Genomic DNA, 26,018 nt, shown 5'->3' on the forward strand with positions numbered 1-26,018 from the left:
CAGTGCCTCAAAAGGTGTCATCCCAATGCTAGAATGATAACAGTTGTTGTAGGGGAACTCTGCCAATGCAAATGTTGATCCCATCTAGTACCAAAGTCGATCACACAAGCCCGAAGTATGTCCTCCAACACCTGAATAGTCCTCTAAGACTGACCGTCAGTCTGAGGGTGAAAAGTTGTGCTCATATCGAGTCTAGTGCCCAAATCATGCTGTAATGCTCTCCAGAAATGAGAAGTGAATACTGAACCCCTGTCAGACACAATGGACATCGACACTCCGTGTAACCGCACAATCTGACTAATATAAATCTGAGCCAACTTCTCCGCTGTATACCTCACTCGGACCGGGATGAAATGAACAGACTTGGTCAGTCTGTCGACGACCATCCATATAAAATCATAACCACCCACGGTGGTAGGCAATCCAACTACGAAGTCCATAGCAATCCTCTCCCACTTCCATGTAAGAATGGGCATCCTCTGAGTCACACCACCAGGCTTCTGGTGCTCACACTTGACCTGCTGACATGTCAAGCACCTAGCCACAAACTCTGCAATATCCCTCTTCATCCCACACCACCAATAGTGCTGACTAAGATCATGATACATCTTCACCGCTCCGGGATGAATAGAATACCTAGAATAATGAGCCTCCTCAAGAATCAATCTGATCAAATCACCAACCTTGGGCACACATATCCGGCCCTCAATCCTCAATACACCCTCGGAGTCAATCTTAGCCTTCTTGGCTTCACCACTCATCACCTTGTCCCGGATGAGACATAACTTCCCATCCTCAGACTGATGCTCTCTAATCTGCTCCATCAAAGATGAACGGGCCTCAATGAAGGCAAACACATCTCCACTCTCCTCAGAAACCCGAAATCTCACCATGCTGTCAAATAACCTCTGAACATCCCGAACCAAAGGCCACCTCTCAACACTGATCGCGGCAAGACTCCCCATACTAGGAGTCTTCCTACTCAAGGCATCGGCCACCACATTGGCCTTCCCGGGGTGATACAAAATGGTCATGTCGTAGTCCTTGAGCAACTCAAGCCACCTACATTGTCTCAAGTTCAGATCCCGCTGAGTGAATACGTACTGTAGGCTCCTATGATCAGTAAATACCTCACAATGAACACCATATAGGTAATGTCTCCACAACTTAAGCACAAATACCACAGCCGCCAACTCCAAATCATGAGTTGGGTAATTCCTCTCGTGTGCCTTCAGTTGTCTAGAGGCATAGGCTACAACCTTACCCTTCTGCATCAAAACACCTCCAAGTCCAACACCCGAAGCGTCACAATAAACAGTAAATCCAACACCCTCCTCTGGCAAAGTCAAGACAGGTGTTGAAGTCAATAGGGATTGAGCCTTTGGAAGCTCGCCTCACACTCGGGTGACCAATGAAAAGGAACCGTCTGCTGAGTCAATCTGGTCAACGGTGCAGCTATAGTAGAGAATCCCTGAACAAAACGCCGATAGTAACTCGCCAAGCCAACAAAACTCCGAATCTCGGTAGGTGATATAGGTCTAGTCCAACCCTGAACCTCCTCAATCTTGGCCGGATTAACCCTAACTCCATCCTTAAACACCACGTGCCCTAGGAAAGCCACTGACTCAAGCCAAAACTCACACTTAGACAATTTAGCATACAACTTCTCATCTCTCAACTTCTGTAGCACGGCCCTCAAATGACAAACATGATCTGCCTCGGTCTTGGAATATACCAAGATGTCATCAATAAACACAATCACGAAGGAATCCAAGTATGGGCGAAACACTTCATTCATCAACTCCATGAACGTCGCAGGGGCATTGGTGAGCCCAAATGACATCACCAAAAACTCATAATGACTATATCGTGTGCGGAAAGCTGTCTTCGCCACATATGAAGGCTTAATCCTCAACTGATGATACCCAGATCTCAAGTCGATCTTAGAGAACAAGGCTGCCCCCTGAAGCTGATCAAACAAGTCATCAATACGGGGAAGGGGATACTTGTTCTTCACTGTTACCTTGTTCAACTGTCTATAGTCAATACACATCCTCATCGACCCATCTTTCTTCTTCACAAATAAGACCGGTGCACCCCAAGGCGACACACTAGGGCGTATGAATCCTTTACTCAATAAGTCCTGAATCTGATCCTTCAACTCCTTCAACTCAGCTGGAGCCATACGATAAGGTGGAATAGATATGGACTTGGTGCCCGGGTCCAAGTCAATAGAGAAGTCAATATCACGAACAGGAGAAACACCAGGTAGATCCTCGGGAAACACATCAGGGAATTCCTGAACCACTGGAATAGACTCCATGGCCGGTGACTCAGCTCCAACATCCCGAATAAAGGCCAAATAAGATAAACAACCCCGGTTAATCATCCTCTGAGCCCGAATATGAGATATGACCCTGTTGGGATATGAACCACTAGTCCCTCTCCACTCCACTCTAGGAATACCCGGAATAGCTAAGGTGACAGTCTTAGCATAACAATCAAGAAGCGCATGATAGGGGGAAATCCAGTCCATACCCAATATGACATCAAAGTCTAACATATCAAGAAGAATCATATCCACCCAAGTCTCATACCCCGATAAGACAACAAGACAAGATTGATATACTCAATTTACCACTAAGGGTTCACCTACGGGTGTAGAGACTTTAATAGGCACAGACATATGATCACATGTCAACTCAAGGCCGGAAGCAAAATATGTAGACACATATGAGAATGTAGAACCAGGATCAAATAACACGGAAGCAGGCCGATGACAAACTGAGATGATACCTGTGATAACTGCATCAGAAGCCTCAGCCTCGGGCCTCCCAGGAAAAGCATAACATTGGGCATCTCTGCCCCCACTCTGTGAACCTAAGGCGCCACTAGCACCTCTACCCGAAGCTCGTCCGCCTCTACCAAATGCCGGTCCCCGACCCCGACCTCTAGCCGAAGGTGCTGAATCTCTCTCTGGGACCACGGAGACAGTACGGTGTGGCCCAGACTGAGTCTGATGTGGACACTGACGAATCAAGTTGCCTGGATCACCGCAACCATAACAAGACCTCGGTGTGGATCCTGACTGTGAAGAACCCGAAGTAATGCTATAACCACCTCGACCCGAACCTGGAGGACCCCGAGCTGCTGGCCCACCCTCGATCGCTGGTAATGAAGCATGTACTGGCCTCTGACGCAGGAAGGACCTGCCTCCCCTGTGTGGGCCCCTACCTCCTAACGAGGTACCCGAATACTGACCACCCGTACGGACCCTCTTGGGCCCACCAAAATCATCCCGCTCAAGCAACTCAGCCTCTTTGGCTGCACTCACTATAGTTTGGAAGGAAGCACCCTCTCGAGATAATCTAAACATATAACTACGGATAGTGGGAGTCAAACCCTTGACAAATCTGCGAATCCGCTCAGGCTCACCTGAAATCAAAGCAGAGGCATGTCTCGACAACTGACAGAATCGAGCCTCGTAATCTGCGACTGACATGCTACCCTGCACCAAACTCTCAAACCTCATAAGGCTCTCCTCCTGTACACTCCAAGGGATGAAACGACCCTCGAAGGCACTAGCAAACTCACTCCACTCCATGGGAGGAGATCCCGCTGGTCTCGAACTTATGAAGGTCCTCAGCCACTCCCTAGCAACACCGCGTAACTGAAGGGACACAAATCGAACGTCCCTCTCATCTAGCATGCGTACCGCCGCTAACATCTCTCGACTCAAGGTCAAAAACTCGTGAGCATCATCAGTTTTAGCACCATGAAACTGAGGTGGTTTCATTTTCTGAAATCGCTCATAGCAGACCTGGTCATCATCTGCCAAGGCCACCTCAAGGGTCGCCGATATACCTACAACCGGTGCTGGAACCTGTGGTGGCTGAACCACCAGCTCTGATACCATTTTGTCACACCCCAAAACCAGATGTGATGGCACGTGCCCAAACCCCACCGGACACGTCAGCCTAACACCCAAAAACCTGACGATACAGAATTTATAAAACAAGAATAAGATAGAAAGATAAGCGAAAGTCTTTAAATAAACTCAACATAACCCCATAATTGGTTGTCACATGTACAAACCTCTAATACAGAATCTGAATAAAATATACAAGTCTCATAGTAAAGTTCTAGAATAGAACAGAACAATAAATATAGATAACTTGAGGGCACGTCTGGAATGAATCGCTACCTCTCAAGTAAGTCTGGAAGCTCTAATATGAAGATGAGTAATAAGCCAGATCTGATAGAGCTATCAACCTACACAACTGTGTAGAAGCAAGGGTGAGTACCAAAAGCAACAGGTACTCGCAAGTAACACTAAACTAAGCTAAACTAGCAGCTACAAACAACTCCTTTCAATCCCAACCGAACCACCGAAACTTCATTCTAACAGCGAACCAACAACCTATACTACACAATTCATAATCAACAGATATATCCAACAGTGTCTCAACATCAACCTCATATCCTCATGTAAGAGCAAATAGATCATATATCACATGAAGAGGGGCAAATAGGTAAAATCCACACACCACAGACAAAGATGAAGTCAAATGCGATGCAAATGCAATAATGATGTCATGTAGTCGTGATGCATGTCTGTCCTACGATACACATCTGTTGACGTAATCAGTCCGCGCTGAATACTCAAATCAGAACCCATGGGGGCCACACATGGACCATGTATCACCGCCGGAACCAGATCCCATCGGCATCCAAATCGCTAGCCGGAGCTAGTCCATCTCATATATCTCTAGCCGGAGCTAGTCTCAACTGTGTCTCATATCCATCCATCCTCATATCAGTGTCTCAGAACTCATGCAACAGATAGTTCACACATGGGATGAATAATGAATATGCACATGTCATCAATCACAATCATATCACGATCACATCATAGTATTACACATCATCTGTCTCAATCACAACCATATCACGATCACATCATAGTATTACACATCATCTGTCTCAATCACAACCATATCACGACCACATCATAGTATTACACATCATCTGTCTCAATCACAACCATATCACGACCACATCATAGTATTACACATCATCTGTCTCAACATCAATGTCTGTATCAATCATAGCCTACTCATGCCCTTCTATCCCCTCAATATCAGTTATCACATGACTTATTCAACAAATTCAAGTCACATATAACACATTTAACTCGTTTTATTCCCCATCTTTCAATTACAACAATTTCAATCAACAAATAAAACTCATCCTCAATCCCCATTACTCCCCAACACAATTAGGAAAGTAGTCATGTGTAGTCTAAGAGTTTAACAAAGTTTAGAAGTCACTTGCCTCAAAACACTTCAGCTAGTAACTTAAATCTTAGTTTTACCCTTCCGAGCACGCTCCAAATCGCCACAATCTATTCATAAATGGAATCCCACAATCAATACGAATCTAACAACACCAATATCGTGAAATTTGGAGAAAAAGGGTAAAATGGTCAAAAAATCTCGTTCTGGAAAATATTTTCGAAATCTGGAAATTTTTAGTGAAAAATGTTCCCTAAGAAATTTAGAATCCAATAGTGAAAACCGTTTCGAAAAAGGAGTTGAAATGAGTTCACAAACTCAAATTTTCTATTAAATTCGGATTAGGCAAAAACCCCCAAATTTTACAGTTGAGATCTCAAATTGATGTTAAAATCTATAAATAATCGATGGAAATCAAAGATATAAGTTGGAAATAACTTACCCAATGAATTCCTTGCGAAAAACCACTTGAAATCGCCTATTTTCGAGCTCTCAAAGTCTAAAAATGGAGAAACGGGTATTTTCAAGTTGTGGGAATTTAGCTACTGATTTTGGCTTTAAAAAAAGAAAAAAAAACTGCTGTTGCAGCAAAAAATAACAGAACAGCTGAAACAACAATAACACCAAAGTTTAAGTCCCCGTTGGACCCTCGGGATTCGTTCGGAATCTCGTGCACACAAACTAAATATGTATCCCCACTAAATTCGACGTTCCAAACTCAATGGAACCGTCGGAATTTGAATTCGAGGACTCCTTGACTCGAAATTCAAGCCAAAAAAATTCGAAACTCAAATGGAGCGTCTAAAAATTCAACCAAGACTCATTTTAGACTTAGAATCGCCTTCCGAAACCAACGGTACTCTCAGAATTTCAATCTGAGGCTCAGAACCTTATATGTTGACCAAAGTCAACTCTTTATCAAAATTTCACAACTTTAGCAACTTAGGACCTCAATTATTCGTTTCAACTCCAAATTCAATTCCGTAACTTCACACAGATCCGTTTCAACATTCTAAAACTGCCGGAATCGACGAAAATCCGATCCGAGTCCCGAAACTCCAAATAACTCGAAAAAGCACTTTTTAACCAACTTTAACTCATAAAAACTCAACTTCTCAAAAACTCAACTTTTTACCAACTTTTCCTCAAACTAACTTTACAACCACAAAACATGGGACTTGGGGAAACTACCAAAAGGGCAAAATAGTCATTTCCATGAAAAATTACCAAAATGACCTTTCGGGTCATTACATATAGACATGGATGAAAAATCTAGTACATCAAGAATAAAAAACCCAAAAAATTTAAAATATTATAATACAAACTATGAACAATATGATAATGAAAAAACTAAATGGGATAAAAGATTGAATAAAAAATGGACACCTAAACCAATAACTGAACAACATGATTTTTTAGATTTAGACTGTGTGAAAGATATAAATAAAAAAATTCAATTATGGATGAGATATATATCAAAATAATTAATAGATAACAAAATAGGAATAACAAAAACTCCAGGATATATAGAAAGAACACTTATAGGAACAGTAAAATTATGGCTACAAAATTTATCAGATGAAAGTTTAAAAACTCTAAGAAATAATAAAAAATCTACTAGTGAATTATCTACTACAACTATGGAAATATTATATAAGTACGAAGTAGCTATAAGAAATGAATTTAGTAGTATGACAACAGAAGTAGAAGAACAAAATAAAGAAAAAATCATAAATCGGAATCTAATGACAAAATTAGCAATATGTAATATGTGTTATATAGATGAATATACATGTGCATTTAGAGAATATTATTATAAAGAAATATATAGCACAGAAGAAAGTAAGGAAATAAGAAAATTATATTTTACAAAATTACTAGAATCTTTTAATTCAAAAGTAATAATAAGTTGGAATGAAGTAGGATTAACAGATACCTTAGGAGCTAAAATAAAATTCTTATAACGATGGTTTATAGAACTATGTGAAAAACATAAAGAAGAAATAAAAATTAAAAAAATACTAGTAAAAAACTTAGCATGTTGCAAAAGTAAAACGACACTCCAATTTGGTTGTACAGACAAATACTATAAAAAGAGATATAACAAAAAATATAGATCAAAATATAAATATAAAAAACCAAGAAGAAGGTACTATGTAAAAAACTACAAAACCAAAAGACCATATAGACCAAAAAGAAAACTAACGGAATGTACATGTTATAATTGTGGAAAATTAGGACATATAGCTAGAGATTGTAAATTACCTAAAAGTCCAAAGAAAAAACAAATATAAAAAATAATAATAGATGATGAAAAATATACACAGATAGAGTACGTAAACTATGAATTAGAAAGTGAAGATAGTATATATGAATTATCAGAAAACGAAACAGACGAAATGGAAAATAATCCAGTAATAGAATTAGATAATAAATATTATATCAATGACTGAAACAAATATACAAATAATAACTAAAGAAAAGTATCAAGATGAAGAATCGGCAGAACAAAAAATAATATTTGATAATAATATATTTGAACAAATAAAAGAAAAAGAATTAGACCTAAGCGTAGAAAAAATATTCGAAATACCAACAATGAGAAATTGGTTTAAACGACAAAAACAAGAATATTATGTAATAAGTCAAAGAGAACATATCATAGATTGCAAATACCAAAGGATAGGCTAAATACCAATAATAAACAAACGAATAATAAATAAAGAAATACAAGATATTAAGGCTAAAAATCCAATTAAATATGTACATTTAGGAGGAACAGAAATACTAATAAAAGCATGTTTTAGAGAAGGAATAGATACACCCATAGAAATATACTCAGCGGATGATAGAATTATATAACTCATAGAAAAAAGTATAATAAGTGCAGTAAAAGATAACCTCATATACCAAAATTTTAAATTTATAATAAGTGTTAACTACTCTGTATCAATAAATGACAGAAATATAGATTAATCACTAGTATTATATTGGAAAATGTCAGGGATAGAACTAGCCCCAGGAAGTAAAATATTTACAGCTAAATGTAAAAACTTATATGTTTTAACAACAAAACATAAAATAACAGCAAAAAAATAAAAAATAAAATAAAAATAAAAGATCATTTTGAAAGGATAGTGTCACGACCCGATTTATCAAGTCATGATGGCACCTACTATAACCCACCAGTAGGTAAGCCAACCCGTAACCCGGAACAACAAGTAATGGGTCTGAGGGTAGAAATCAAACAAGAGTAGGCAAATAACAATATAAACAGGCGGACGCAAACCAAAAACTTATATACAAATAAAGATACCTCCCAGAACCTGGAAGTCACTAGTACAGAGCTACTGCAAAATGAGTACAAGTCCCAAAACTGGACAACAGAGACTGGACTGTCTCGAAGGGAAGAAGACAAGTCTATATATACAGATGGAGACCGAAATAGTACAGAACGCCGTGTGCTCACCCCCGTCTCCAGATAAGTCTACTCCAAGCTCGATCAACGCTGGCTACTAGTGCTCGGACCTGCATCACAAAATAGATGCAGAGCGTAGCATGAGTACCAAAACAACAGGTACCCAGTAGGCATCATCGGCCGACTGAGCAAGATAAGCAAAAGTAAACTGAAATGCAAATAAAGGGTCACATCAAGTGCAAAGAGTAGTAAATGGGGGGTATGTACACGAGCGTACAGGCAACAAAGACAAGCAATCTAACTAACTCCGCCGGGCTCCCATAAACCCGACGGGTACGCTCGTGCACAATAAAAGAAACCACCTGCACGGACCCCCATAAGCCCGGCAGATGGACTGACAGTTGAAGTAAAATAATGGAGCTAGAAGGTCTATCACAATATTACCAATTTCCGGACTTGTAACTGAACCATTCCCAATCATATTCCAAGATCTCATTACGTCCCGGACTTTAACCGGAATCTCTCCAACCTCCAAAACCTCAACCTGCAGATGAGAGTAATCAAGACTAAACTGAAGCTTTAGTGAGGAATTGGGAATACACCACGTGCAAGCTGGACCACGGACTCGAACCGGGTACTATAGCTAATGAGTCAACCTATATGGGCTGGACCACGGACTCGAACCGGGTGCTGTAGCCAAAGGTCGGGCACGGGTGGGCTGGACCACGGACTCGAACCGGGTGCTGTAGCCAAAATCAGATCACAGGTAAGCTGGACCACGGACTCGAACCGGGTACTGTAGCTAAGCCTGGACATAAATGAGCTGGACCACGGACTCTAACCGGGTACTGTAGCTGAAACCAGATCACAGGTAAGCTGGACCACGGACTCGAACCGGGTACTGTAGCTAAGCCTGGACATAAATGAGCTGGACCACGGACTCTAACCGGGTACTGTAGCTGAAACCAGATCACAGGTAAGCTGGACCACGGACTCGAACCGGGTACTGTAGCTAAGCCTGGACATAAATGAGCTGGACCACGGACTCTAACCGGGTACTGTAGCTGAAACCAGATCACAGGTAAGCTGGACCACGGACTCGAACCGGGTACTGTAGCTAAGCCTGGACATAAATGAGCTGGACCACGGACTCTAACCGGGTACTGTAGCTGAAACCAGATCACAGGTAAGCTGGACCACGGACTCGAACCGGGTACTGTAGCTAAGCCTGGACATAAATGAGCTGGACCACGGACTCTAACCGGGTACTGTAGCTGAAACCAGATCACAGGTAAGCTGGACCACGGACTCGAACCGGGTACTGTAGCTAAGCCTGGAAAAAGTAAGCTGGACCACGGACTCTAACCGGGTACTGTAGCTAAGAATCAATATCCAACCATCCGTCGCGGGAAATATCACCAAACCGATTACCATAAATAATCCTTTTAGTCCGACCCTCATATACCCCAAATCGCCGAGGAAGTATCCAATAATGAGTAAGCTAGACCACGGACTTTAACCGGGTATTTGTAGCCGATATAAAAGCAGGGCATTATGGATACAAGGTCATAAGCTGAGTTACCGACTATCAGACTCAAGTCTGCTATATCAGTCTACAAGGAGCTAACCGTCCGAAACGACGTCGGAAAAAGTTCTACTGCCCAACGACATCCGAAATCTCGCAAGTCTATGGCAACACTAGTCTAAGCCTAGACTAAGGCCAAACATACTTCAAATCAATATTATCATATACACCACCAGATATGGCTATTCAATAATATCAAGAGACATGCTGTCATAATCCAACACTTTCCCGAAATAAGGTCTAAGGCAGGAATTATAGAAATTTAGCATGCTCGACACCCGAACCCCTCCATACTCAAGCAAATCAATAAACAATTGCCTAAACATGCTCAATCTCACGAGAGAAAACCATAGCCTACCTGAAAGCCGATCACGCGTGCTCCAACTCACGGTACCGGATCTTTTCCTCTCCGAACGGTCTCCAAATGCTTCCCCACTAACAAAAGGTTAATCACCTCGTCATTACGAATATATTGACACTAAAATTATATTTTTCGGAGACGGACCCAAAATCGGGTCTAAAACGGGATTGTGGGGCCCACACTTAGAATCTCAAAATCGAATCCGTGGAAACGTCCCAACTACCTTACTAAACTAATATCCCAAAATTTTAGCACAAACAGATGCCCACAACACCGCAAATCAGCCACAATAATTAAAAAGGACAGCCCTTTCATCATCAATTTCCGGAAAAACGAGACCCTTTCAACCCAAACAGATTATACCACGACGATCCTTGCGAAAAACTCTACAAGTTAGCCACAAGAATGACTCAAAACGGACTTACGATGATCAAGATCTCACATTTCAAAAATTCAACAACAAAACATCCGAAAATCACACTGGCAGTGGCTAAAAATTGATTTCTTACCTCAACGAAGCCTCCCCTCGCGTTTTCGAGATCACCGCTAGATTCCCCTCGAAATTCTCTTGAAGTTTGCCTTTTGAATCACTTAATTTGGATTAAAAATGAAGGAGCAATCTCAATTTGAAGTTGAACAAAAATTTGGACGAAATTCGTTCTTAAAAATCTGGAAATTTCCACCTCTGCCACGTGTCGTCACGTGGCTCTGCCACGTCACCGCCGCGTCAAAATTTTACAACCCTCCAAACTTAAATTTCGATGTTTCGGACTCGTTCGGAGTCGGAAAAATACAAACCTTATATGGAATCTGATTGGAAATGATATTTCGGACTCAATGGTGAAGGCGGAATTTCCATTTGGAGCTCGCTTCGACGAAAAGTGGGTCCCACACCCAGTATCATTTGAGCCAGATTCCACAATTGCTATCTAAAGTCTCGGGAAGTGAACAAAGGGTCGTTCTAGACCAAAATCGATCTTCCGAAGCTAACCTAGCTGTCAGAATTTTCATCTGAGCACGTCTTCCAAGAAGGTTGACCAAAGTCAACTTTTCAAGTTATAAAAATCTCCAAAACAGGAGAACGGGCCTAAAACCCAAACGAACGACCAGGCGACCGAACAGTCAGTGCCAGCAAGTCATAAATGACTTGGGGTCGCTACAGGAACGCTCTAAACGATGAAATGAATTCTTTAATTTAAAAATGACCTGGAGGGTCATTACAATATCCACTACTAAAAGAACTTTCGTCCGCGAAAGTAAGAGTCAAGAAGTACCTGAATGCTCAAATAAGTCGGGGAACTGTGCCCGCATCTCATGCTCGATCTCCCAGGTAGCCTCCTCAACTGGACGATGTCTCCAACGGACCTTAACAACAGGAATGGCTCTCGAGCGCAATCTCCTCACATCTCTGGATAGAATGGCAACTGGCTCCTCTACGAATGTCAAACGATCATCCAACTCGACTGCATCATACTGGAGCACATGGGACTCATCAGGAACATACCGCCGCAACATCGAAACATGAAACACTGGGTGGATGGCTGAAAATACTGGAGGTAGGGCCAACTCATAAGCAACCTCTCCAACTGTCCGGAGTATCTCAAATGGCCCAATGTACCTGGGGCTAAGCTTGCCCCGCCTCCCAAACCTCATCACGCCCTTCATGGGCGACACACGGAGGAATACCCGATCACCAACAGAGAATCTCAAAGGTCGACGCCTCTGATCCGCATAACTCTGGTGCCTACTCTGAGCCGTCCTGAGCCTATCCTGAATCACCCTCACCTGATCCAGGGCCTCCTGAAGCAAATCTGTACCACGCGGCCTAGGCTCTGTAGACTCAAACCAACCCACTGGAGAGCGACAACGCCTACCATATAAGGCCTCAAACGGGGCCATCTGAATACTAGAGTGGTAGCTGTTATTGTACGCAAACTCCGCCAAAGGCAAGAACTGGTCCCACTGACCTCCAAAATCCATAACACAAGCCCGCAACATATCCTCAAGGACCTGAATAGTACGCTCTGACTGACCATCCGTCTGTGGGTGAAATGCTGTGCTAAGGTGGACACGGGTTCCCAACTCTTCCTGAAAAGCCCTCCAAAAGCTGGAAGTGAACTGTGAACCTCGGTCTGAAATGATAGCAACAGGCACACCATGAAGACGAACTACCTCCCGAATATAGATACGAGCTAACCTCTCAGCACTGAAGGTAGTATGAACAGGAAGGAAGTGTGCTGACTTGGTCAATCGATCCACGATGACCCAAATGCTGTCAACACCTCTAGAAGTCCGAGGCAACCCCACAACGAAGTCCATAGTGATACGCTCCCACTTCCACTCCGGAATGGGTAATCTCTGAAACACACCACCAGGCCTCAAATGCTCGGCCTTTACCTGCTGGCAACACAAGCAACGGGAAACAAAGTCAGCAATATCTCTCCTCATGCCACTCCACCAGTAATGCTGCCTCAAATCGCGATACATCTTCGCTGTGCCTGGATGGATAGAGTATCTAGACTCATGGGCCTCAGAAAGTATCAACTGTATCAAATCTCCAACTCTCGGAACACAGATGCGGCCGGCAAATTTCAACACTCCATCAGGATCTAAGGTAGCCTGACCACCATCACCCGCTAACACTCGATCTCTAAGGGCCACCAAAGTATCATCCTCAAACTGGCAACCACGGATCCTATCAAGCAAAGAAGACTGAACTCCCATAAAGGCCAAGACGCATCTAGAATCTGAGATATCCAACCGAACCATGCTATTAGCTAAGGACTGAATGTCCAAAGCTAAGGGTCTCTCCTCAACAGATAAGAAGGCTAGACTACCCATACTCACTGCCTTCCGGCTCAAGGCGTCCGCTACCACATTCGCCTTGCCCGGATGATAGAGAATAGAGAGGTCGTAGTCCTTTAGGAGCTCAATCCAACGACGCTGCCTCGAATTAAGGTCCCTCTGACTCATGATGTACTGAAGACTCCTGTGATCGGTATAGATCTCACATCGAACTCCATACAAGTAGTGCCTCCAAATCTTAAGTGCGAAAACTACCGCCGCCAACTCTAAGTCATGGGTGGGGTAGTTGCGCTCATGAATCTTAAGCTGCCTCGACGCATAAGCAATAACCCGGCCCTGCTGCATCAATACACAACCCAAACCAACGCCGGATGCGTCACAATATACCGTGAAGCCCTCGCCCTCAACTGGAAGAGTCAATATAGGAGCGGTGGTCAATAACTCCTTGAGCCTCAAAAAGCTCGCCTCACACTCCTCTGACCAAACAAAAGGAACATCAACACGAGTCAATCGAGTCAACGGGGCTGCAATAGTAGAAAAGCCCTCAACAAAGCGTCTGTAATAGCCTGCTAGTCCGACGAAGCTCCGAATCTCAGTAACTGAAGTGGGCCTGTGCCAATCACGAATAGCCTCAATCTTCGCCGGATCAACCCTAATACCCTCCTTGGACACCACGTGCCCCAAGAAGGCTACAGACTCAAGCCAAAACTCGCACTTTGAGAACTTGGCATAAAGCCGCTGATCTCTCAAAGTCTGGAGCACTATCCTCAAATGCTGCTCATGCTCACTCCGGCTCCGCGAGTATACTAGTATGTCATCAATGAAGACTATGACGAAGGAATCAAGATAAGGCCTGAACACACGCGTCATCAAGTCCATAAAGGCAGCAGGGGCATTAGTCAACCCAAACGACATCACCAAGAACTCATAATGGCCATAACGAGTCCTAAATGCGGTCTTAGGGATGTCCGCTGCCCTAATCCTCAACTGGTGGTAACCGGACCTCAAATCAATCTTAGAGAACACTGAAGCTCCCTGTAGCTGGTCAAATAGGTCATCGATCCTAGGCAGAGGATATCGATTCTTCACTGTCACCTTGTTCAGCTGCCTGTAGTCAATACACAATCGCATAGTACCGTCCTTCTTCTTCACGAAGAGGACTGGGGCACCCCAAGGCGATACACTAGGCCTAATGAATCCCTTACCCAAGAGATCCTGAAGCTGAACACTGAGCTCCTTGAGCTCTGCAGGAGCCATCCGATATGGCGGAATAGAAATAGGGCGAGTACCTGGCTCAAGCTCAATCGGAAAGTCAACATCACGCTCTGGGGGTAGGCCAGGTAGATCAGTAGGAAACACATCTATGAAGTCACGAACAACAGGAACTGACTCAACCGGAGGAACCTCCTTACTCACATCACGTACATAGGCCAAATATGATAAGCATCCGCTAGCCACTAGCCTCCTAGCACGAATAAAAGAAATAACCCCAACTGGTGTGCTACCACGAGATCCCTGCCACACCACCGGAGGAATACCGGGAATGGCTAAGGTAACGGTCTTAGAAAAGCAATCTAAAACAGCGCGATAAGGGGATAACCAATCCATGCCCAGAATCACATCAAAATCAACCATGTCAAGCAATATAAGGTCAGCCCGGGTGTCACACCCCTGGATAGTAACTAAGCAAGATCGAAATACCTGATCCACTACTAAAGACTCACCCACGGGGGTCGACACACGCAACGGCGCTACCAGAGGCTCAGACATCAAACTCAATCGAGAGGCATAGTAGACAGAAACATACGAAAAAGTAGAGCCTGGATCAAATAAAGCCAAGGCGGGCTGCTGGCATAATAACACTGTACCTGTGATCACATCGTCCGAGGTCTCAGCATCTGCTCTAGCTGGAGCTGCATAAAAGTGGGCCTGGACTCCCCTACCCTGTGCATCGACTCTGCCCCCTAATCTGCCTCCTCGGGGACCACCCCGTATACCCTGGTGACCACCCCTACGGTCCTGTCCCTGGCCTCTGCCTCTAGCTGGAGGTGCTGGCGCATGCCTAGCTGCCTGTGGAGCGGGTAAGGCTAACCTGCGATGGGGACACTCGCGGGCCCAATGATCTAACCCCCCACATTCATAACACCCCTGGAACTGTCGACTGAGAGCTGGAGGTCGGCTACCCCGGCCAGAAGAACCCATCTGTGAACTATCTCGGCCCCGACTAGGACCGGCACTAAAACCAATATGGCGGTGCTGATCACCCTCTGATGCCTGGAGAGCAGCCTGGAAGGGGCTACTAGACTGACCCGACTGAAACCTCTGCTGGGATCTATCATAAGACCCTCGGGGTCTGAAACGGCGCCTATCATAGCTATCCTCCTGTCTAGGTCTCTTGCCGCTGCCCCCTTGGGCCTCGCGACGGAGCTGCTCGATAGTGCGGGCATGGTCCACTACATCTAGAAATGAGCGGCCCGCTGAGACTAAAGACTGAGTCTCAATCCGCAACTGTAGTCTCAAACCCCGAACAAAACAACGAACCCTCTCCTCCTCAGTAGGTAATATCATGGCGGCATGCCTGGAGAGCTCGTGGAATCGGGCCTCATACTCTGATACTGTCATGGAGCCCTGCTCTAACCGAGCAAACTGATCTCTGAGCTGATCTCTGATGCTCCTGGGAATAAATCGGGCCAAGAAGGCCTCTGAAAACTCAGTCCATGTGACCGGTGGAGACCCAGCTGGCCTGGTCTCTAAGTATGTACGCCACCACTGCCTGGCGGGACCGTCTAACTGGTAAGCGGTGAAGTCTGCCCCTCTCGACTCCACTAAACCCAAAGTCTGTAGCCGCTCGCGGCAAGTAACTAGAAACTCGTGGGCATCCTCCCCCACTGCCCCAGAAAACCTCGGCGGTGATAGTCTAAGGAACACACCGAGCATCTTCTGCTCCCGTAGTGGCATGACGCTCTCCAAATCGTCAGGCTGGACAATCGGTGCCGCTGGTGTAGGCTGGCCCTGCGGTACTGGAACAACTGGAGCTGGGGCCTGCTGCATACCCCCAATGGCAGCTAGTATCTGTACGAGCATCGCCTGTATATCTGGAGCTGCCACAGGCTCGGGCGGTGGCTGGGCTGATCCCGGACCCATCGGCTGCTGCGGTGCTGGAGCTGCTGGTGGCTCTATCACCGGCTCTGGAGTTTGCTCTCGGTCCTGGGCTGGTGCTGTAGCTCTGGCACGACCTCGAGGTCGGCCTCTACCCCTAGCTGGGGCCCTACCACGCGTGCGAGCCATCCCTATAAAAGAGTGGTACAAGTAAAATTTTCAGAAATCGATAAGACACACAATGCACGACAGTGATACAAAAGCAGCACGTTCCTAAAGACATCCTGTAGCCTCCCGAAGATAAGTAACGGACGTCTCCGTACCGATCTGCAGGACTCTACTAGACGTTAGCTCTGTACAAGTGAGACCGACGAACCTGGGGCTCTGATACCAATTTGTCACGACCCGATTTATCAAGTCATGATGGCACCTACTATAACCCACCAGTAGGTAAGCCAACCCGTAACCCGGAACAACAAGTAATGGGTCTGAGGGTAGAAATCAAACAAGAGTAGGCAAATAACAATATAAACAGGCGGACGCAAACCAAAAACTTATATACAAATAAAGATCCCTCCCAGAACCTGGAAGTCACTAGTACAGAGCTACTACAAAATGAGTACAAGTCCCAAAACTGGACAACAGAGACTGGACTGTCTCGAAGGGAAGAAGACAAGTCTATATATACAGATGGAGACCGAAATAGTACAGAACGCCGTGTGCTCACCCCCGTCTCCAGATAAGTCTACTCCAAGCTCGATCAACGCTGGCTACTAGTGCTCGGACCTGCATCACAAAATAGATGCAGAGCGTAGCATGAGTACCAAAACAACAGGTACCCAGTAGGCATCATCGGCCGACTGAGCAAGATAAGCAAAAGTAAACTGAAATGCAAATAAAGGGTCACATCAAGTGCAAAGAGTAGTAAATGGGGGGTATGTACACGAGCGTACAGGCAACAAAGACAAGCAATCTAACTAACTCCGCCGGGCTCCCATAAACCCGACGGGTACGCTCGTGCACAATAAAAGAAACCACCTGCACGGACCCCCATAAGCCCGGCAGATGGACTGACAGTTGAAGTAAAATAATGGAGCTAGAAGGTCTATCACAATATTACCAATTTCCGGACTTGTAACTGAACCATTCCCAATCATATTCCAAGATCTCATTACGTCCCGGACTTTAACCGGAATCTCTCCAACCTCCAAAACCTCAACCTGCAGATGAGAGTAATCAAGACTAAACTGAAGCTTTAGTGAGGAATTGGGAATACACCACGTGCAAGCTGGACCACGGACTCGAACCGGGTACTATAGCTAATGAGTCAACCTATATGGGCTGGACCACGGACTCGAACCGGGTGCTGTAGCCAAAGGTCGGGCACGGGTGGGCTGGACCACGGACTCGAACCGGGTGCTGTAGCCAAAATCAGATCACAGGTAAGCTGGACCACGGACTCGAACCGGGTACTGTAGCTAAGCCTGGACATAAATGAGCTGGACCACGGACTCTAACCGGGTACTGTAGCTGAAACCAGATCACAGGTAAGCTGGACCACGGACTCGAACCGGGTACTGTAGCTAAGCCTGGACATAAATGAGCTGGACCACGGACTCTAACCGGGTACTGTAGCTGAAACCAGATCACAGGTAAGCTGGACCACGGACTCGAACCGGGTACTGTAGCTAAGCCTGGACATAAATGAGCTGGACCACGGACTCTAACCGGGTACTGTAGCTGAAACCAGATCACAGGTAAGCTGGACCACGGACTCGAACCGGGTACTGTAGCTAAGCCTGGACATAAATGAGCTGGACCACGGACTCTAACCGGGTACTGTAGCTGAAACCAGATCACAGGTAAGCTGGACCACGGACTCGAACCGGGTACTGTAGCTAAGCCTGGACATAAATGAGCTGGACCACGGACTCTAACCGGGTACTGTAGCTGAAACCAGATCACAGGTAAGCTGGACCACGGACTCGAACCGGGTACTGTAGCTAAGCCTGGAAAAAGTAAGCTGGACCACGGACTCTAACCGGGTACTGTAGCTAAGAATCAATATCCAACCATCCGTCGCGGGAAATATCACCAAACCGATTACCATAAATAATCCTTTTAGTCCGACCCTCATATACCCCAAATCGCCGAGGAAGTATCCAATAATGAGTAAGCTAGACCACGGACTTTAACCGGGTATTTGTAGCCGATATAAAAGCAGGGCATTATGGATACAAGGTCATAAGCTGAGTTACCGACTATCAGACTCAAGTCTGCTATATCAGTCTACAAGGAGCTAACCGTCCGAAACGACGTCGGAAAAAGTTCTACTGCCCAACGACATCCGAAATCTCGCAAGTCTATGGCAACACTAGTCTAAGCCTAGACTAAGGCCAAACATACTTCAAATCAATATTATCATATACACCACCAGATATGGCTATTCAATAATATCAAGAGACATGCTGTCATAATCCAACACTTTCCCGAAATAAGGTCTAAGGCAGGAATTATAGAAATTTAGCATGCTCGACACCCGAACCCCTCCATACTCAAGCAAATCAATAAACAATTGCCTAAACATGCTCAATCTCACGAGAGAAAACCATAGCCTACCTGAAAGCCGATCACGCGTGCTCCAACTCACGGTACCGGATCTTTTCCTCTCCGAACGGTCTCCAAATGCTTCCCCACTAACAAAAGGTTAATCACCTCGTCATTACGAATATATTGACACTAAAATTATATTTTTCGGAGACGGACCCAAAATCGGGTCTAAAACGGGATTGTGGGGCCCACACTTAGAATCTCAAAATCGAATCCGTGGAAACGTCCCAACTACCTTACTAAACTAATATCCCAAAATTTTAGCACAAACAGATGCCCACAACACCGCAAATCAGCCACAATAATTAAAAAGGACAGCCCTTTCATCATCAATTTCCGGAAAAACGAGACCCTTTCAACCCAAACAGATTATACCACGACGATCCTTGCGAAAAACTCTACAAGTTAGCCACAAGAATGACTCAAAACGGACTTACGATGATCAAGATCTCACATTTCAAAAATTCAACAACAAAACATCCGAAAATCACACTGGCAGTGGCTAAAAATTGATTTCTTACCTCAACGAAGCCTCCCCTCGCGTTTTCGAGATCACCGCTAGATTCCCCTCGAAATTCTCTTGAAGTTTGCCTTTTGAATCACTTAATTTGGATTAAAAATGAAGGAGCAATCTCAATTTGAAGTTGAACAAAAATTTGGACGAAATTCGTTCTTAAAAATCTGGAAATTTCCACCTCTGCCACGTGTCGTCACGTGGCTCTGCCACGTCACCGCCGCGTCAAAATTTTACAACCCTCCAAACTTAAATTTCGATGTTTCGGACTCGTTCGGAGTCGGAAAAATACAAACCTTATATGGAATCTGATTGGAAATGATATTTCGGACTCAATGGTGAAGGCGGAATTTCCATTTGGAGCTCGCTTCGACGAAAAGTGGGTCCCACACCCAGTATCATTTGAGCCAGATTCCACAATTGCTATCTAAAGTCTCGGGAAGTGAACAAAGGGTCGTTCTAGACCAAAATCGATCTTCCGAAGCTAACCTAGCTGTCAGAATTTTCATCTGAGCACGTCTTCCAAGAAGGTTGACCAAAGTCAACTTTTCAAGTTATAAAAATCTCCAAAACAGGAGAACGGGCCTAAAACCCAAACGAACGACCAGGCGACCGAACAGTCAGTGCCAGCAAGTCATAAATGACTTGGGGTCGCTACAGGAACGCTCTAAACGATGAAATGAATTCTTTAATTTAAAAATGACCTGGAGGGTCATTACAGATAGTTACAGTTATAAATAATAATGATTATAGTTATAATGAGATTGATATAGAAGAAGATTTAAAAATAGTAAAAGAAAGATTCAGCACATCAAAAAGAATAAACTATGAAATACCCCAAATATCATCAAAAATGAGTACCTCAAGAAGAATAGATAAAACTCCACAAAAATCAATAGAAGAAGAAATAGAACTATATCATTACTACATAACGGGAGTAATGGAACAACGAAAATATCTAATATTAATAAATACAGGACAAGAAGAAAATTATATTACAAGAGAACTAGTAACAGAAGATGAGATAATTACTACTGAACAATCATGCCCTGAACTACCAATGGCATTAATATATACCGAAGAAACTACAGAAAAAGAAATAATCACTGGAGGAGTACCAATAATAATAAAGTTTAAAATATATCAAGGAGATAAAAATATCACTTTAGGAATAAGATGGTTAGAACAAGTAAAACCATATAATTTAGAGGACAAACAGTTAACAATAAATTATAATAAGAAGATAATAATAAAAAGAACCTTCTTATGATAAAAACATGAAAATATATATACTTGCAAAGATAATAATAGAAGGATATTACAGCAGATATTATACACCAATGATAGACACAGGAGCAGAAGCTAATATATGTAAATACAATTGCTTACCAGAAGATAAATGTGAAAAATTAAAAACACCGATAGTAGAAACAGGATTTAATAATGAAGGAAACATTATCACATATAAGGCAAAAAATATAAAAATGCAAATATGGGATAAGATATTAACTATAGAAGAAATATATAACTTTAAATTGACCACAAAAGATATGCTATTAGGAATGCCGTTTTTAGAAAAATTATACCCACATATAATAACAAAAACACACTGGTGGTTCACAACACCACGTAAACAAAAAATAGGAGCAAAAAGAGTAAATAACAACAAAAGAAAAACAACAGAATGGATAAAAGGAAGTGAAAAAATTACACAAAAATTAGAAAATGTAAAAGAAGAAGACCCTAAAATAGAATTAAATATATTCTCTATAGATAAAGTAAAAAAAATCCAAGATAAGTTAGAATTATTATATAGTGAAGATCCTTTACAAGAATGGAAAAAACATAAAACAGAAGTAAAAATTGAGTTAATTAATAATAATAGTATAATAACCCAAAAGCCATTAAAATATAATTTTAATGATTTAACAGAATTTAAGATACATATAAGTGAATTACTAGAAAAAGGGTATATACAAGAAAGCAATAACAAGCATACAAGCCCATCATTTATAGTAAATAAACATAGCGAATAAAAAAGAGAAAAAAGTAGAATGATTATTGATTATAGAAATTTAAATGCAAAAACTAAAACATATAATTACTCAATACTAAATAAAATATTAGAGATAAGACAAATACAAGGATATAATTACTTTAGTAAATTTGACTGCAAATTAGGATTTTACCACTTAAAGTTAGAAGAGGAATCTAAAAAACTTACAACATTTACAGTACCACAAGGATTTTATGAATGGAATGTATTACCATTTGGATATAAAAATGCCCCAGGTAGATATCAACACTTTATGGATAACTACTTTAAACAACTAGAAAATTGTGTAGTATATATTGATGATATATTACTATATTCTAAAACCCAAGATGAACACATAAGATTATTAGAAAAATTCATATATATTATAGAATATTCAGGCATAAGCCTAAGTAAAAAGAAAACAAACATAATGAAAAGTCAAATAGAATTCCTAGGAATACAAATAGATAAAAATGGAATTAAAATACAAACGCATATAGTACAAAAAATAATTAACTCAAATGAACAGCTAGATACAAAAGAGAAATTACAATTATTATTAGGACTAGTAAATCAAGTAAGAGAATACATACCAAAATTAGCAGAAAATTTAAAACTATTACAACAAAAATTAAAGAAAGATGTAGAATATCAGTTTGATAAGAAAGATCAAACACAAATACAAAAAGTAAAATTATTATGTAAAAACCTACCTAAACTATATTTTTCGGATGAAAACAAAAAATTTACTTTTATAGTAGAATCAGACGCCAGTGAAAAAAGTTATGGAGGAGTCTTAAAATACAAGTATGATAAAGAAAAAATAGAACATCATTGTAGATATTATTTAGGAACATTTACTAATGTAGAAATAAGATGGGAAATAAATAGGAAAGAATTATACTCAGTATATAAATGCTTACTATCATTTCAACCATATATTGTATATAATAAATTTATTATAAGGACAGATAACACGCAAGTAAAATGGTGGCTAACAAGAAAAATACAGGATTCAGTAACTACAAAAGAAATGAGAAGATTGGTATTAAATATATTAAATTTTACATTTACTATTGAAGTGATAAAAACTGAAAAGAATATTACTGCAGATTACTTATCAAGAAAAAGCTACTCAGACTGAGAAAGAAAATACAATTGAAGATATACTCAAAGCCATTACTACACTTTGTATAAAAGTGGACAGTATGGACAATGAGATACAAAAGCTAAAGACTAATGAAGATAATCTGAAGTCTAAAGTTAATACAGGTCAGCAACATGACTGTAAAAATGCGGAGCTAAAAGGTGACGTTGGGAAACACCTTAAAACCCATAATATTGTTTAAATACAGCTGCAGGTACAAGTAAACAAGTTAGTGAAAAACAACATAAGAATACAAACTTAAACCAGCTATTTGAAAAACCATTTACTCTAAAAATGTCAAAAAACACATTGACTATGGAACCACAAACCTCTACCTATGCAGATAGCCTACAAAATGAGAAAAAATTATATAACCATGTCACAAGAACATATATTGAAAATATATACAAAATCCAAACTTATTTTCACCGTAATCCTAGATCCACTACAACCAAAGAACCAAGTCAAGACTACCTAACCCAAAAATTACAAGGTTATAACAAGCTAATCGCACAACCAAAAACTAATGCCAATTTAGTAAGGACATGTTACAATTATGGACTATTAAATACCGTATACACATACGACGGAGAAGAAATAAGTGGAATACCAAAACTACACAAGACATTCATTACATATAAAAGAGTTACCAAGGGAAATTTATTCTATGTAAAGTTTTATACTGTACCAGTGGAAATATTATACGAAGAGATTAAACCTCCGATTCAAGTTATTAAGATCGGACTAACCAAAGACATGATTATACCTGAAGATATTGAACAACTGGAAGAAATACAAAAAATAGAAATACCAAGTTTTTATGCCAATAAAAGAATAATTGTTATATCAACTATTATACAAGAGTTAACAAATAATTATTTAAACGGAAATGTTATATGGAGTTACTACTCTAAAGACCAGCTAATGATATATTCAAATTCAAGAGAACTAAGGAAAGAAGATATGGATGAAATTTAGAAGTGGATTTTATCATTATTAAAACCAGAAGAAAGACCTACGACAAGAGCACTCAAAGCAAAATTTATTTCGTCAGAACTACTAACTAGATATTGTAAGCTAATTGGACATAAATATCCTGACCATATATGTTCAAAATGTAATGGAGAATATCATGTAATCCCCGATGTCCAGCTGGAATGATAAAATAAAAGAAGATAGAGACGAAAAAGAGATAAGATAAAGAGAAGAAGACAAAGAAGATAAAGACAAAGGACACAGAGATAAAAAGAAGACATAAAAACATGTTTGGCCAAACAAAGCCAAAAGTAGATGTAAATTATTATGTAAAAGTCTTAAAGTGTATAGTAGTAGTCACATTATTATAAATTATTACGTACAAGTTAGTAGAGTAAATTAGTCAACAAGTGTAGGGTAGTATGCATGTGCATTATTAAAGTAGTATGGACGAGTGTAAAAGTAGTAGGTGATGTGCATTGTTAATAGGACAAGTGTAAAAGTAGTAGGCGGAAGTGCATTATTATGCAGTAAGTAGTATAGTACGTGCATTATTGTGCACTACTGTAATTCCTTTCTATATAAAGGAAGGTATATGTAACATAACAGGCAAGTCGGAAATAAACGAAGCTTTCTTAAAAATCACTCTCCCAAATATTTAAATACTTAATAGATAATGGAACAAACTTTAGATATCATGGATAAACAAGAGGCAAAGGTATATTGTTCAACAAATATGCAGAACTAATTTTATATATTCCTAAACATCATATATATGATTGAATAAATTTTTGTTAGTTATTATGTATTAGAATTATTTGAATCATGATTTCTAGTTTATTAGCACACTGAAAATAGGGAGAAAACTTTTATACTATGTCATCATAATGTTGAAACCGGTAGGCGAGGAAAGTCGTTTAGGGGAGTAAACAAAGTTGAGGTGCTGATAAGAAGGAAGTATTCGCTAAAGTACGATGCTAGTTGTGACAATAGAATATGATAAACAGATAATCTAATTCATAGTGATCTAATATGAATTTAATCAATTATGATTATGATAGGAAGGAATAATTGAAAATCAAAAATCTACATAACAACGAACATGACTACATACATGCGCGATGAAATAATAAAAAACTATGAAACTCTAATCTTATATATACTTTAAGATATAGAAATAATTGAATTAAAAAGAATAATACAGGAAAAAATATTTAATAATAACATATCAGAAGATATATTAAACCAACGATGGTATGAAATAGACCTACATGATTTAGACCTCGAAAGAATAGAATTGTATGATTTAGAAATAAATTCAGACTAAAATGAACTACGAATATTTACAATATTGGACAAAATCTACGAAAAATATAAAACTATTAGAACAACTAATGGAAGAAAATTTATATACGAACCTTGTTGACACCCAATTTTGACCGACCTTTAACCCTTTTGGAATGCTATTCGATTAAATACGTGTTTTTAAAAATATATTTCGAGTTTAAAATTTTAATTGATTTTTGTCTAAAAATTCTACATTTTAGTATGTGTGCTTCATCAAATTATCATAAATATTATTAAGATATTTTTAAAATTATTAGTAAAACTAAAAGTATTTATTTTATTTAAATGTTTTAAAATTTAAGTGATTTTAATTATATAAAAATATTATAATATTTGTAGTATTATAATTGAATAGCATTTCTTAAAATTTCCTCAAAATCATTTAAATTAAAGCCCATTTTATTCTTATTCATTCTAATTCTAGCCAATTCAATTTCAATTTTATTTCAATGATAGCCACCTTTTCTTTTCAATTCTAGTCCATGCTATTGCAATTTTAGCCACTTCAAATTCAATCCAATTTGATTTCAAAATTTCAGCTTCTAATCTTGACCGTCTATCCTTTAACTTAAATTCTAGATCAAATCCTAGCCCCTCATCTCTCATTAAATCAATGGATGAGATCGAATTTCCGTCTTTCCTATTTCAACACTAAAAATACCCAAACCCTAAAAAACATTTTATTCACTCTATCCGCCCCTCTCCTCTCTAGCCGCCTCACCCACCTCCATCTCCTTTTATTTTTTTTCCGGCGACAATCGCCACCACCTGCTGGTGGCAGCCACCTCTCTTCTTTCCCTCTCATCTCCCTCTCGCCTCTCTTTT

At 41.0% G+C, this 26,018-nt stretch overlaps 1 long non-coding RNA gene across 1 annotated transcript; it reads right to left on the minus strand.

Annotated features, from left to right (window-relative positions):
- Window positions 1-16,578: 16,578 nt before the first annotated feature.
- Window positions 16,579-19,776, minus strand: LOC125872834 (uncharacterized). The gene is made up of 4 exons (XR_007447167.1): window positions 19,694-19,776; window positions 19,182-19,258; window positions 17,290-17,348; window positions 16,579-16,753 (listed from the first exon to the last, which is right to left on the minus strand). It is a non-coding gene; the product is annotated as an uncharacterized LOC125872834 (long non-coding RNA).
- Between the last annotated feature and the right edge of the window lie 6,242 nt (window positions 19,777-26,018).

Source organism: Solanum stenotomum, chromosome 8 (genome assembly GCF_019186545.1).
Source record: "Solanum stenotomum isolate F172 chromosome 8, ASM1918654v1, whole genome shotgun sequence".
NCBI lineage: Eukaryota > Viridiplantae > Streptophyta > Magnoliopsida > Solanales > Solanaceae > Solanum > Solanum stenotomum.